Source organism: Myotis nattereri, assembly GCF_964212035.1.
Source record: "Myotis nattereri genome assembly, chromosome: 15".
Classification (NCBI taxonomy): domain Eukaryota; kingdom Metazoa; phylum Chordata; class Mammalia; order Chiroptera; family Vespertilionidae; genus Myotis; species Myotis nattereri.
Window position 1 is genome coordinate 28,121,458 of NC_138090.1, and position 16,226 is coordinate 28,137,683.

Genomic DNA, 16,226 nt, shown 5'->3' on the forward strand with positions numbered 1-16,226 from the left:
TCACCCCAAGTCTGCCCTTCAAGGACATTAACAAAAAGGGGGAGGGTTCTGGGGCTGCCTGAGCTGGCAGAGGGCTCAGGGGGGCTTGGAGGAGCCAGCGTGCCTGGGGAATAGATAATGCTCCCAAGATCGACTCCTAGTGGCTGCACCAGGAACTGCACCCAGAACCGGGAGGGCCGAGGGCTGCACCCGCCTTCCACTGGGTTTTTAATAACACCTTGGTCTTTATTTGAGTTTCCTCATGTAGGCAAGTGAACAAGACAAAAATTCAAAACACCTGCTAGGTCAAAACTTACTCATTAAAAAGAAATCCTGCTAATAAAGACAATAGCAAAAAAGATGAAGTCCAGATGAAACACAGCTGCTGGTTCAAGTGACAGATTCGCATCCCTTTCTTCTCTCTGAGTGGGGAAAGGGCAGGTATCAGCAGTTTAAAGTCCTTTAGTGCAGATTTTCATCATTGTTATCCTAAGTGGCATCACTGTTATCGCTGGAATAACATTTGCCCAGGGTCCCCCGTTGGGTGTGGTGCATGTGGCGACCACATTGCCTTCACCAGCAGCCTGGAGTGTGGGGGCCCTGACAAGGAGGGGCGCTTCTCCGGTGCATGGGGTGGGGGCGCGAGGATGGGCCCTGAGAGTCTGGTAGGCGGCATTTCTTAGTCTCCTAGACCTGTCACATCAGGATAGTAGCCGCCTATTCCATCAGGATGGAAAGGGCCTCTGCATGTTTCTAAGCAAATGCAGCCATCACTCTTATGCTGCAGAGACCAGCGGTCCGAGCGTCTCTGCTCGGAGTCTGGGAAGCACGCAGCACGTTACCCAGGAAAACCCGAGTGTGAAATCGTCCAGGACAACGTGCTCCAGGCAGCTCTGGAAGGTCTGCTGTTGTTCTCCCTGTGCTCTGCTCTGGAGCACAGACAAAGGACTATGACCTGAAGGTGCAGAACTGGAAGGAGTCCAACAGAGCAATCTATAATAATAAAAGCATCATATGCTAATTAGACCAGACATCCTTCCGGACGACCTTCCAGACAAGGCTGGGGCTGCTAGGGAAGCCCGGGTCCCGGGTGCCAGAGGGAAGGAAGACCTATTCTTGCAGGATTTTGTGCATTGGGCCTCTAGGTGTTAATAACAATGAATACCATGATGACAGCGACAAGCACGACAGCTGGCCTTCAGGAACAGTGCCCAGGTGCGAGGGTTCCCTCTGTTAACTCCTCCCAGCAACCTGTGAGGCTGGCATCATTAGACCCATCTCACAGATGGGAAGATCGAGGCTGGGGCAGAGAGTGTTGCAGTGACGGGAACAGAGCGTGAGCTCAGGTCTGCGTGACACTCCATGCACACTTGTGACTGTCCGGCTGCCCCCGGAAAAGCAGTGAGACAGACAGGCACCAGGTACAGTGGTGTCTGGATCAGATGCCTGCCTGAAATCACACCGTTCTCACCGCAGCCCCCTCTTCTGAATCCCCCTCCTTGGTGGTGAGATGAGGGCAGGAGTGGAAGAGACAGGGGTGATGACCTGAGGTGGGGACAGTGACAGACTTGCCTTGGAGGCAGTTTTCTCAGGAGGGGAGGGTGGCGGGGCTTGGTAAGCCAGGGTGGGGGCATTGGAGCAGGAGGCAGGCAGACACAGAGGGAGGTAGGCCAGCAACCACAGGCCAGGAAATTAAGCCATTTATTTATCCCTGAGATGAGTGTTCAGTGCTGGCCCGTGGGGGCTCACAGATCACCAACCTGGTGGTTTTGGTTCATAATCAGGTTAGAGGGTTAAACCTTCTGAGGGTTCTAAGACTCTAAGAACAGGGAGAAATGTCATGTATCTACACATTCTGGTCAGCGTCAGGGGACAGGAAGGACCCACCGAAACTTGCGATAACCCCCCTTTTTTGTCTCTTTTCTGCATCCGGGTATTCCCGGTCAGGAACCCCTGCTCCCGCGTACGCCCACCTCACCAGGGAGGCAGCAAGCACAGTGGGTGAGAAAGCAGGACTGAAGTCTAATGATCGGCTTCCCATCCCAGCTTTGTAACTTACCTGTGCAGGTTACGTCACCTCCCGTGCCTCAGTCTCCCCTTCTGTAAAGGCAGACGCATGCGAGTGCCTCCCTCACAGAGTGATGGTTGGGATGTTCAAATAAGACAACACAGGCACACAAGAGGCACGTGCAATCAGTGATGTCTATTAAAACGCAGCAAGTATTATTGTTATTGTTACTATTCTTATTGTTTTTATTGACATGCAAACCTCGGCCCTGAGAGGGAAAGCGATTGGCCTGGGGTCACATGGTGACGGAGGCCAGCGTCCCCTTGTGTCCCCTTCCTTAGGGTGCTCCCCAGCTCCCTCACTCCCCTTTATAGCCCTTTCCGCATGGGACGTCTCTGGCTGAGAGCAGAGACGTTGAATGCCGCGCCATGTCCTGGCATCGGGGTTCCCTGCACACCCTCTGCGGAAGGTATTCCCTCTCCTCCCCACAAGAAGGAAACATTTCAGGGTTTTCACCATGAGGGGCGTGGTGACTCTCTAGATGTTGAGGTTCCCCCCAAACTGGAACTACAAATGGGCTGGCACCACCTCAAGTCAGGAGGGTCTGACAGATTGACCTTGAGGCCGCGATCTCAGGGAAAACAGGCATATCAAGCCCGATTCTTCTGACCGTCACACCCTCCCGTTGCCTGGGAACCAGTGTGCACTCAGAGTTCCTCTCGTTGGTCTCAGTGACCTGTTCAGGGCTCTGAGCCCAAGTGTGTGGGAGCGGCGGGGAGCCGTAGCCCAGGGCTGTCCTCACAGCTTCCAGGCGTCTCGGTGGCGCAGGCAATTTGGGGGTCAGCGGGACAGAAGGGAGCTGCAAGTTCACCAGAGGGCAAGTGGTGTGGTTCCCGAATTCACATCTTGCCTGGAGATGGCCCCGCTGTCTCCTTCAAAGGCAAGAGCTGGCCGGCCAGTATTGGGAACATGGTAACAGACTGGCCAGTGTGTGGGGCAGGCATGGAGCACGTATGGATCATCAGCAGATTACAGGGTGGAATGGTTTACAAATGAAATACGTCATGTTGTAGTGGGTGGAGAGATTTGGATAAGATGAGAAGCTGCTTGAATCCTTTCCATCGAAGATTCCTGTGGGGGTCAGTGATCTCCAATTCCCTTTGCCGTGTCTGCCCTGTAGACTTTAGCAGGCGCTGGGGGTGGACGCACAACCACCTTTCTCATTCATGGGCTTTCCATCCGGGATAAACTAGGAAATAATGAGAAACTTGCAAGACTTCCCGCAGGATGTGGTTCCAAACCAAAGAGGTTAGAAGCCCGTGTTGTTCCGCCGTTTGGAACTTCTGAACAACCTGAGGTTAACGCGTCCGCGAGATGAAGCGTGTGAGGCTCATACCTGGTCTTCGGCCGACAGCCCCTGTGAGGAAGTCAGGAGAGGCCCGTGTGGCCGCCTCCTCCTTGGCTCTGTTTATTCTGGATCGGGCACTGCTGACCTGGTTGTGGTCCGTGTTGGGCTGGCCTCCTCAGGGTGTGGGCTCTGGAGCCCAGCTGCCTGGGCGTGAGTTCTGGCTCCTCCCTTCCCTGCTGTGTGTCCTTGGGAAAGTCAGTTAACCTCTCTTTGTCTCCACACATAAAGCAGGGATGTTAAAGGTACTGCCTCACGCGGCTGTGAAGATGAAATGGAGTGGTTTGTGCAAAGTGCTTCCCCCAGTGCGGGGCGCAGAGTAAGCCCTCTTTTGGGTTACGTTATTATTGGGGTACTTATCCTTATCCAGATGGTACCCCTGAAAAAGCAATGCCAGTGGGCTGCACTGCTGTGATCCCACCTTCTCTTCTGTAGAACAGATAGGACCTGGGGTGGGAGGTGGCAACCCCAAGAAGAGAAGCTCCGGGGCATATGCCGCGGGTCTTTCTGCGCCCGTTGGCTCCATCTGTGAAACTGGGGGCTCCTCCTCTAATCCAGTTGTTGAGCTCTGGAGGGAGGGAAGGCGTTAACTTGGGGCTCGACCTACATGTTCTTCAGGCAAACCTTTTCCTACCTGAGCCGGTGGCTCCTTCCGACCTCAGAGGCGGGCCTGGCCAATCTTTTGGACTCTGGGTGTCTGCCTTGTTTGGGGTTCCTAGAAGCAGTCCTGACACACATGCCAGCAGGAGTCGTTTACTTGGGAGACGATCCCAGGGAACGTCAGCAGGGGAGTGCGCAAGTGGAGAGGTGACCAGGAAGGGAAGGAGCCCAATGCGGAGGGGTTTGGGGTGTCCTTACCAGCAAGTTAACCTGGGAAATGACGTAGAGCAGTGGTTCTCAACCTTGGCTGCACATTAGAATCACCTGGGAATCTTTTTAAAATCCTGATTCCTGGGCCTCATCCTCCGGAAATTCTGTTTCTTTGTTACTAATGTTGTGGCCCCACCTCATAACAAAGAAACAGAATTTCCGGAGGATGAGGCCTAGAAATCAGGATTTAGAAAGATTCCCAGGTGATTCTAATGTGCAGCCAAGGTTGAGAACCACTGACATAGAGCAAGGACCTGGGAATTATCCCGCCCAAGAAGGAGCCAGGGTACCTGCATGCCAACTCACCTGTCACCCGCTGTGTGCAGGCGGGACAGCAGACACGTGGGCTTTGGACAGCCCTCGGCCAGGAGATGTGGGCGCTGGGATTTGGAGGCGGTAGGGTGAGGGCAGCACCGGGATAGTCTCTGCTACGAGGCCATTCAAGAAAGTGGATCTGCCTCGTCCAGCCCGTCTGGACTTCTTCCTCTGTTTCTACTTTGTTGTTTATGATCCCAGAGTTTAAATGGCCACACACGCTGCCCTGCAGTTGTACTGTGACTGGCTTTTCTGGGTGTGTCTTGTGCCCTGTGTGTATGCTAAGTCCCCTCGAAGGCAGGAGCATGGCTCAAAGTACACAGACATGTCCATGAGTTTTCGCTGCTCCCAGGGCCACTACAGAATCGTCTAAATCAGGGTCGCTAACCGGTGGTCCGTGGACCGCTGGTGGTCCATGAGGTCTGAAAGGTTGGCGACCGCGGGTCTAAATGGCCCGCCCCACCTCCCTCTGTCTTTCTAAGGGAAAGCCTTTAGCGAATGAGCAGCAGGTCTACAGCAGAGTAATGGAAGGAGGGGCTCTGAGTTGAGAGAGTTGGGGAAGGAGTTAGTGTGAAAAGCTGGTGCAGCGCCTGGGCAGGGGCGGGAGGGACGCGGAGGGTCATGGGGGCGCTGGGCAGGTGCCTGCGTGACTCTGGAGACACTACGTGAAGGACTGGAGCGGTCCTGCAATGACTTTCGATCGCTGTACTACGTCTCTTTGTTTTGTGAGACTGAACCACATCAGTTCTGGGCTTATAGGAGCTCCAGCTGTACTTTCCAGAGGACAAAAATGTATGTGCTGCAGGTGACCAGTAAGTGCTTATTGAGTGAGTGAATGGCTCTAAGTATTCATTCACTTTTTAAGAGCTAGACTATACCATAGACCCCACTAGTCTAGGGGTCTGAAGCTCGAATGCCTTTGTAAAATTTCTAGGTAAAATACGAGATGACCAGTTAAATTTGAATTTCAGATTAAAATGACTTTTTTTTTTTTTTTTTTTTTTTTTTTAGTATAGTTACGTTCCAAATACCACATGGGTGATATGTTCCAAATATTACATGGCACATACTTTTACTAAATTTGCTACATCTGGCAACTCAGGTTTAGGGAAGGTGCCAGTGGTGAAATTTACATGGAGTGAAGCAAGCTGTTAGACCAGCAGTGGGCAAACTACGGCCCGCGGGCCGGATCCGGCCCGTTTGAAATGAATAAAACTAAAAAAAAAAAAAAAGACTGTACCCTTTTATGTAATGATGTCTACTTTGAATTTATATTAGTTCACACAAACACTCCATCCATACTTTTGTTCCGGCCCTCCGGTCCAGTTTAAGAACCCATTGTGGCCCTCGAGTCAAAAAGTTTGCCCACCCCTGTGTTAGACAATAGGGAGTGGTGGGGAGTGAGGAAATTGTAAAATTGGTGAACACATGTCCTAAATGCGTTTCTTAGAAGAACAATCACAACAACAACAAAAAACACTTGCAAACTAATGCCCTTGTTTTAAGTAAGGAATCTGAAACGCAGAGAGGAGATGCAAGGAGCCCAAGGACCCGGATAGTTAAGGCCAAGATGAAGTGAGAGCCCAGGTTCCACACCCGCAGGCAGTGCCCCTCCCACTGTGCAGGCTGCTCGTGCTCCAAATGTGCAGCCTTAGGTGCCGCCCCTCCCACCTTCAAGGGGGCAGATGATGAATGACTCTTCAGGTGACAGCAATTTCATGAATCACTAGGTAGAACCAGTTCACATCCACCCCCCCCTCCCAAGATAATGAAGCCATTACCAGGCCTCCCGTGGCATCTGACAGGCACTGTGCCTTTTCTCCCTAGTGCAGCCAACTGGGTTTTTTTTAAATTGTTGCCTTTTGAGGTGCTCTTGCTAACGGTATTACAATAGTAATATTACGAAATGTGATTCAATTTCATGAGCAAATTATCTCCCCTTTCGGAGTCTCAGTTTCCTCATCTGAAAAAAAAAAAAAAAGAGTTAGATAGATGGTCTATAAAGCCTCTCTGGTCTCTAATGACAGTGACCAGGTGCCTCAGTTTACCTGGGAAGGGCCCCGTTTGTGCCTCTTGCCCAGTAAAGTCATCAACTGTGTCTCCCGCATGCCCTCCAAGATGCCCCCGTTTGCATGAAAAAGTAACCACTCTCTCCAGCCGTGGTGTGTGGGAGTCACTCACGCCAGCTCTGCAGAGCTGACCGCGTGTTTCTCTGCTCCATGCAGTGAGGTCACACGGGGAGCCTGCAACCAGCCATGGCAAGAGTATTTACACCGCAGTTATGAGCAAACGCCACCAACAGGGCTGCCTCCCAGAGATCTCGTCGTTAACACTTAACAACACATCCCAGACTCCAGTTCCCATGACCGAAGACCACTTTGCACACGTGTCTGCATAAAGGGCCAGGTTGTCAGGGAATGGAGCAACGTCTGGGCTGAAGCACAAGCTCGCAACAACGCTGAAAGCCCCCTGCGCTCTGGGGAACAGAGCAGCCTGGATTGATCACTCCCAGGTTTCCCACTGGCCGGTTGGGTGACATGTCACTTGTCCTCAGTTGCACATCTGAGGAAGGATGGTAAATGCAGCCCGTCCCCCTGTGGAGAGGCTGCAGGTGAGGGCGGTCGTGAGCCGGGTCCTGAGTCTGGTCTTCCTTCCTGTGTCTTGGCTGTCAGATTAGGAGTCTTCTCTCCTGAGACGGTGGGTCTTTTCCCCACGCCACCCTTGGGCAGGGGTACAGGGGTCCCTCCCCCTCCAATAGGCATGCCTGAAATACGCCATGGACAGGGCCAGCCCCTTGACCTCCTGAGCCCCTACCTCATTGGCAGGGAGCTGGAGACCAGAGAAGTGTGAATGCTAAAGGTTCACGGGAGGTGAGTAATGCGCTGAGAGCAGGAATGAGGATTCCTGACTCCCAGGAAGGGTGAAATCCAAGCGACCTAGAACTTTGGAACTGTAAAGGCACTTAGAGGTTATAAAGTCACCCCAACCCATTTTACAGATGGGGAAACTGAGGCTGGAAGAGACAGGGCCCCTCAGGGCAGCAGTACCACTTGGTGGTGAAGAGCTTCAGTCAGACCCAGGTCCCCATGAGACCTGGCGCTTAGACAAAGTGCTGAACCTCGTGGGTCTCAGTTTGCTCATCTGCACAATGCGGGGGTTAAGAGGGTCTACATTGCAGGGCTTTGACATGTTTGAGATGCACAAGGGATGAGACCCATGGCAATTTGCTCAGGGAAAGTTTGCTGTTATTGTTAACGTTATTTTTAATTTTTTTGCAGTGACTGCAGTTCATTGCTTCTCAGCTCTGTTCCCCTTCTCCCTTCCTAACAGGAAGCTGAACCTCTTCGTCATGTGGTTTGTGTGCTCTGGGCTGGCTAGGCACAATCACATCCTCCATCTTTGTCGCCACTGTTATGGATTTAAGAATGGGGTTGCAGCATAAATTAGTCCAATCAGAGCAGATCTCAGGACCTGGGTTGGACGAGGTGCGATTGACATCTTCTCACTTCTCCTGTAGGTGAACAGGGAAGCGTGGAGTCCTGGTGCGGTTGGCAGCTCCCTGACTCCCACAGAGGAAGTCACTCGGAAGGAGAAGCTGCCACAGAGAAGGAGAAGCACAGCCCTGCTGACATCAGCAACTGCTGGGACAAGCTGGTCCCGAGGCCCACCCTACCTCTGGACTTTCCAGTTATAGGGACCAATAATTCCCTTTAGTGTTGAGACCAGTTTGGATATCTGCTACTTGCACCTTAATGGATCCACTGACATGCTTTTCCAAGGCCAGGCCATGCCCGTGCTCAGCATCTTTAGCTTCTAGTTCAGCGCGACAGTATATGAAAAGCATCTCAGGCAGCATTTAACACATACGGACACGCTATAAAAATTAATAGTGTTCCCTCCCTCCTTCCATTCCCTATTGTATCTGCTACCCCATCCAACATTAGATTTCCAGACGGCTCAGGGAGAAATATACTCGTTAGTCTGGACTATTTGGGGCTTTTTCAAGTAATTGCATGCCTTGGGAAATATTAATACAATGCCTTTATGCCTCCCCGGAGACAGAATATGTGACACGCTAACCCATTTGGAATGCAGTGACGCCCTCGAACACAGCTAGGGTTAGGTTTAAAATGGAGCTGGTTGTGCTCAGTTAAGACGTTAAGAATTGCTTTTCCACCATCCCACTTGCTGCTTGGGACTCACAGGGCACAGGAGGGAGGGAGTCCAGTGGAAAGGCATTTTCTCAGGTGGGCAGGCACGCTCCCCTCCACGGTGTGATTCAGGGACCCAGGCTCCTCCGTCCCACGGCCTGGCGTCCCACAGCTGGAGTTCCTCACCCGCACAGCGTGGACCCCGTGGAACTCGGGAGGTTCACGGACCGGATGGGGAAATGGTCCACGGCGATTTTCACTCATCTCTCCCTGAAATCCGGCCTCTGCTTCTGTCTTGGACACAGGTAGCTGCGCCAGGAGCATCCGCAGCACCAGAGGACCCTGTTGCCTGCAGAAGTCAGGTGCTTTCCTTTCACAGCTCAGTTGTCAGTATCTTGAAACTTCGTTCTCTCGTGCAGTTTCAGTAGCTCGGACATTCTGTCGCTGAGTGAGTTAGTGGGAAGTGCACGTGCTACTATACCACAGATGCTCATATGTTGTTGCGATGCCCTTCTGTGGCCCAAACATGCTGGTTGTTATTTTTGTTGTTGTTGTTGTGTCAATATTACGCCCCAGGTGTCTGTTTCCCTGTTGGCTTCTCCAAGTAGACCGCCAAGTCCTTGATAAAAAGGGCCATGTGAGATCCATCTTTATTCCCAGAGTTGTGCACCAGGTTGAGAATCGAGTAGGAATCTAGCGAATACTGGGGCGGTGAATGATGACGTCAGCCATTTTTATGACACTTCTCTTCCTGGGGAAAGCAAGGTGACAGGCCTTCCCGCTAAATGCTCCCTCTCAAGGCACCGGGATCCGCTCCTAAACACGGACCCCGCCATACCTCTGCCTTCAAGGGAGGTTTGACAACCTCATACTTGGTTGAAAGTCAATCACACGTACACACACACACACACACACACACACACACACACCAGCCAGACACTGTCTCCCTCCTCCTCCAACTCCCACCCTGTCTCCAAGAAGAATATTTATGACTTTTAATAAATGGGGACCACAGCTAATTAGGCTCCTTACCCACTCCCCCGGGGCCCCGAGGGGACGTGACGGTTGACGTCTCGTATCTCTGAGCGTGCAGAGGCCACACATGCCACACCGATGAACTCACGGGGACGGGGCTGGGCCCCTCTCTCAGACCAGATTAAAAGAAAACAAGAGTGTGGCCTGTCCCCAGCTCAGGAGCACGGAGCTATGCACTTCACCGAAGCAGGAATGTGGCCCATTAATTACTATGTCGTCAATTAATTACTGTTTGAAATACGGCTCCGGGCTTGTGATGCGCCCCCCGCCCCCGTGGCGGGGAGTGACTGTCTGTGCTAACGAGCTGACGGAGCCCTGCGGCCTGGAGAGGGGGCCTGGTCTGCATCTGGGTGTCTTGGGGCTGCTTCCTAGGAGAGAAGCAGGGGGCCCACAGGGGGTTGGGGCGCGCTGGGGTGAGGGAGAGGAAAGGCCCAGTAGCCCAGGGCTAAGCGAAGGGCTTGGTGCACCCAGCGGACCAGGCCCATTCATCACCTGCCATTCAGGGGCAGTTCTTGGAGTGGGTACAGGGAGCTCTGGGCGCTGACTGAACAGTAGGGGCACCTGGCACTCAGGCTGGCATGACTGGGGGAGGGAGGGGGGCTACACCTATTCCGTGGGGAGGGCTAAGGGGCCCAAGCTCAGGAGACATTCGCAGGCACAATGCTTACTCAGGGTGGGCAGGGAGGAGCCGGTGCCGTGGAGGGAGGCCGTGAGTTCATTCTGGTGGTCAGCGCCCAGCAGAGGGACCTGGGTAGTGACTCAGCGGGTCTGTGTCTCAGCTTCCTCCTCGTGTAACCGAGATGGTGAAGACGAGGCCTGGCTCCTAGCATCGCCAGGAGCGCCCAGCACACGCATCCACGCGTGGGTTTAGAACAAGCCCGGCACATGCGAGGAATGTGAGGATGCGCTATGCTTCTCAGGGTCCTGCTTGCAAACGCACCCGTGTTGCAGGGGCCACCGGTGAAAATTAGGTTCTGGAACCCACAGAGGGTGTCCATAATCGTAGTGTTTAGGAAGCTCTAACTGCGCTGGGCCTGTGCTAAGGGGCTTGGGCATGATTGTATGTCATCCTCCTTTGACATTGACGGTGCACAGGTGCGGGAGCTAAGACTCAGAGAGGTGGCAAGTGAAACGCTGAGACCGGAACTCAGGGCCAGCCGGTTCCGAAGCTGGGCTCACTGTCCAGCAGTGCAGTTATTTTAACTGTGAAGACAAGAGCATCCTGTACCCCTCTTTTGGATGAAAGGATAAGAGACAGGGAATGTGCACCGATCTTAAGTCCCATGAGTTTTGTCCAGTGGACACACCGGTGTGACTCTCCCCCAGCCCCAGAGCTGGACCCGTGCCAGGCCCTGAATCTGGTGCCCCGCCCTGGTTGCCGCCCCCACAGGAGGCCGCTGTTCTGATCACTGTCAGAGCGATGGCTCCGCTGTTCACGAACCCTCTATAAACCCATCAGCGCACACACTCTTGCCGTCCAGCCCCTTTCACTGGACACGGTGTCTGTGAGAGTCCCAGCCCCGCGTAGCAGCAGCTCAGACTCTCCTCGGCAGTGTGGCAGCACACCTTCGCCTCCTTAGCACGGCTGGGGCCACAGCACCCGGTTCGATATTTCGTTTTGTTTTGTTCATGAGTGTTTCCTGAAAATAAAACGAAACAGAGAAATTCAGAAACATAAGTATTTAGTAGCTCATTTGGAATGATAATAAACTCATTACATGTGATTATAAGTAACATATTTTTGATACAAATAACTATATTTTCAAAACATGCAGTGAGCTGAGTGGCATTGTTTTTCCTTCTTACAAATCCCTTTGTGTCTCACCCAACAGCCAGGTAGTTTCTGGAATTTTCCTCCAGATACTCAGGCGATGAGAGTGAAAAGGCAAAGAGCATCTTGGTGAGGTTATGAAACGCGCACTGACCTCTCAGGAGGCTTGGGGACCCCCCGCGCGTGCCCCTGGGCCTCACTCTGAGAACCTCTGTGTGACCAGGTCACACTTTATTTCTCCGTTCTCGTGTTGATGGACATTGGGGTTACTCCCGGTTTTATGTTAATATGAATACATTTTCTATGGACATTTTTGCATGTCTTTTGTGTGCACACACACGCGCGTGCACACACACACACACACACACACACTACTTGGTTGCGTATATCCCTAGAAGTGGAATTGTTGCACATTTGGGTTCAGTAGCTCTTATCAAACTGTTTTCCAAAGTGGTTGTTCTAAGTCACAACCCACCAGCAGTGCCTGAGGGTTCTGGTTCATCTTTCTCCTGTTCTATTAAAGTAATTGATCTGATCGTAGAGTGATAGCAGGAGGGAAGGAAGCCTAAAATCCAGGTCCATTTTTTAAAACCTTCCATTTTGAAATAATTCGAGATTTTCCAAGAGTTTCAAGGTTCATACAGAGAGTTTGTGAATACACTTCACCCACGACTGGTAGCGCCCATGACCCAGTGACATTTATCGATGCCATACCAACGTGGCTATAATAACACTAAGCCACAGACTTCATTTGGATTCGCCCAGTTTTTCCACTAGGGTCCTCTTTCTGCGCGAGGACCCCATCGAGGACACCACCCTCCTTTCAGTTGCCATGTCTCTGTAGGCTCCCCCTGCCTGTGACCATTTCTCAGATGTCTCTTTCATGGCCGTGACACTGGAGCGTCCTGATCAGGTATGTTGCAGCATATCTCTTGAACTGGGTTTGTCTGTTTGCTCATGATTAAACGGAGGTTATGAATCTTGGGGAAGAATATTCCAGAAGTGATGTCTCCTTCTCATCCCATCCTATCAGGGGGTGCATGCTATCAACACAGCCTGTCACGGGTGATGTTGACCTTGGGCACTCAGAGTGCTGTCTGCCAGCTTCCTCCCCTGGGAAGTTCCCATCACTTCCTTCCCATGCTCTGTCCGGTTGGAGAGTCACCCAGTCCAGCCCACATTGAAGTGGGACCTCTTGGAGGGCAGAGCAAAGATTGTGTGGTCACGTGCTTCAAGCATAACAGCAACCAATCAATCTTATAGGGGAGATAACTTAGAGGCTATGCAACTATTCTGCTCCTCTGTAATGTCCTACCTACTAATTTTGGCATTCACCAGTGGACCTTACTAATGGTGATTTCTTATTTCCCTCATTCCATGTGCATTTATTATTTGGAATTCCTCTGTAGGAAAGATTTGTTCCGTCTCCTCCATTTATTCAATCACCTATTTATATCACTATGGGCTCATGGGTATTGTTTTATTGTTTGGGTAATAATCCAATACTCTTGTTATTTATTTTGTTGTTCAAATTGTCCTAGTTTGGCCCTTAGAAGATGCTTTGGATTAGCTCCTGTGTCTTTTTGACATGGCCCAGCCTTTAAAGAAAAAATTATTTTCTTACTTTCTGGCACAATGGGGTACTCCAGGTTCATCTTATATTTTCTGTGCCCAGCCTTCAAATCAGACCTCCAAGGAGACTCGAACCAGGTTCCTTTGTGACTTTCTCTAAAGACATGCTATTTATTGATTGACTGATTTTTACTTTCAGCCAACAAACACCATTTTTCTCTAACAGAATTTTTTTTCACGTAGCATTTTCTTTAGCATACATAACGTTAATGAAAAATGGCAAGAGCTCATAAAAACATGTTAAAAGTTCAATATTAGAACAAGATGTTTGATCTTTTAGGTAAAAAGATGTAGAAGAGATATAAATTAAGAATATTTTTTTATTTTAGATTTTGTTGTATACGTGAAGTGTATGTTTTCTAACTCTTATCTATCGAAATAAAAACTAATGCATGATACTTTGCTTTATACTCTCAGATGTTCTCATGTCAGCAATGTCTCATTCTCTCAAGCTTGTTGTGAAAACACATTATTTACGAGTAGAGACCGCTGTATAGGATATCGCGATTTCTAAAAGGCAAATGAGAAGCAGCGTTTTGTTCTCTAACCTGTTGAGTGTGTGTTTTATGCTGTATCCTTACAATGTAATCAAGTCTGTTTTCCTGGTACCTTTCCTTCACGATGACAATGCTTATTTATAAAGTACCTGCGGATTGCTCCACTGTGGGGGCACCCTGTGTCCGAGGATCTGTGCTTTGGAGCCCGCCAGGGCGTGGGGGGCTGGGGCAGCAGTGCCTGAGTGGGCAGGTATTTCAGCCTTCTCCGTGATTGATGGGATGTGTGCTGACCAGGTCACTACCCCGGCGTCTGGCCGTGACCGCATCAGAAAGCAATGCCGTTTGCCCGGTGCCTGCGCTGGCAGACTGAACTACCTAGTATAAGCCCCCCCAATTTTTACCCCTTAACCTTTCTTCATGCCGTGCTCAACATGGTTGACAAGTTGAGTGGATATTTATATAATTCAGTGATGATGATCGGGACCTGCGATGTTACCCTCGACACACGTAAAACGACTAGCGTTGCTAAGGGAGATATGTCCGGCGTGGGCGGCCACGGCTGCTTCCTGAGGGGATGGAGTCTTCTGGTTTCACTCCTGAGCGGCGGGGATTGGCTCCTGTGGCCATCCTTTTGGTTTCCCCAGAGTCCCCAGATGTCGACGTTCTTTGACATTTTCTCCATGAAGTGAGCCGTGTGACCTGGGCATGAGGGCCACCTCTCCATTTGGGTAGGAGCTAGCAATTTGCGCACACATCTGTTCTCCCTCCCGGAGAAAGGCGCTGACATCTGAGGGGCGGGACCCCAGGCAGAATGGCCTTTCCATGTTGGTGGCTGCGGTATTTTGGCAGGAAAGGGACTAGAAAGGGTCCCTCTCCGGGTGAGGGTATCTTCTGATATAATTAGCCCATGTGAATCTCACCTCCCGCAGTTCCCTGGCTCAGGAGCTGTGCATTTGTCAAAGAGCTGTGATGGGACCCCCCACCTTGCAAGGGCGACAGATGGCTGAGGAATTCGCATCACCAGGAGCCCCGCCTTGGGAACTCTTTGTTCCAGATTCATGACCCAAACCCATGGACAACAGACGGCGAGGAGCCTGCCTTGGGCAGCCTCTTCCACGGGTGCTACAGCCACTGCAAACAAGAGGCCGTGGAGGACAGAACCGTGAAAGGACTCTTCTTACTTTTCAAAGGCTGGGACTCGGTGAGAGCCTTTCAGTCGTTATAGCGAGCCTGGTGAGGAATAATTTGGGGCCAATGGCTCAATCAAAGGATGTGAGGAAAAGGAAGGGAGAAATGCAGTCTTCTAGGCTGGAAAGAAGTGCTCAATAAGTGCTGTTTTTAGCTCCCCTTAAGCTAAAGAATTTGAAAAAAATACTAGAGCCATAACTGGTTTGGCTCTGTGGCTAGAGCATCAGCCTGCGGACTGAAGGATCCCAGGTTCGATTCCAGTCAAGGGCATGTACCTTGGTTGCGGGCACATCCCCAATGGGGGGCGTGCAGGAGGAAGCTGATCGATGTTTCTCTCTCATCGATGTTTCTGACTCTCTATCCCTCTCCCTTCCTCTCTGTAAAAAATCAATAGAATATATTTTTAAAAAGAAAAGAAAAAAATGCTAGAATTTATTGAGCACGTTCTATGTGCTGGCATTGGGCTAAACTATATATTTGAAGGACGTGAAACTGCCAGTTTTGTAAATGAAAACAGGTTGGAAATCAGTAACTCTGTATGGCTTGAACTAAGGCATTACCTCATTTCTTACAAGTCTCTGAGACAGTTCGTAATATCCCCATTTTACAGATGAGTAACCTGAGACTCAGACTCAGAGACCAAGTAACTTGGCCTTGGTCATAATAAGAATGGCAGAACCAGGATTTAAACCCAAGTCTATGCCACTCCAAATTTCACCCTTGAAACTACCATAATATAGTGCTCATGTGACACAAGTTAATTTTGGGGAAGTGCTTAGAAGGGTTCTTGACAGAAGGTAACTGCTGCATAAAGCGAGGTTCAAAATAAATTAACAGAAGTATTTTGTATTCACCCATTAATTATTACATAAATCCTAGGCAGTTATTTCACATAAAATCCGCTGTGCTTGGAATTTGCCCAGGTCTCCCAGTCCACCTGTCTTGCCATCGACCCTCCCCTGGGTCCCGAACACACCACCCATCAGAGCACAGGGCGCTAGGCTTCTTACACACAGACTGACCCACGGGCCCGTCAGCCTATACATCTGTTTCCTTTTGGAAAACATGGGGGCCGTCGCACGGGCACTTTTTCTTTTTACCGCACATTTTAGAAACGTAGGAATGGAAATTTCCAGGAACAGCATGTGACCCAGCACAGCCTCTCCTGGGAGGAGGGGCCGGTGACAGAAGACCTGGTGTCAATCCCTCTGCGCCTGAATCAGCCAGGCTCTTTTTCCATCAGTGGACCTCAGTTTGTCTGCCTGTGATGTGTGTGTGTGTGTGTGTGTGGGGGGGGGGGCGGGGGCAGAACTTTAGAATTCTCTTTTAGATCCAAGGTTCTATAAGATACATGATCTCACTGTGAAACGGTGCA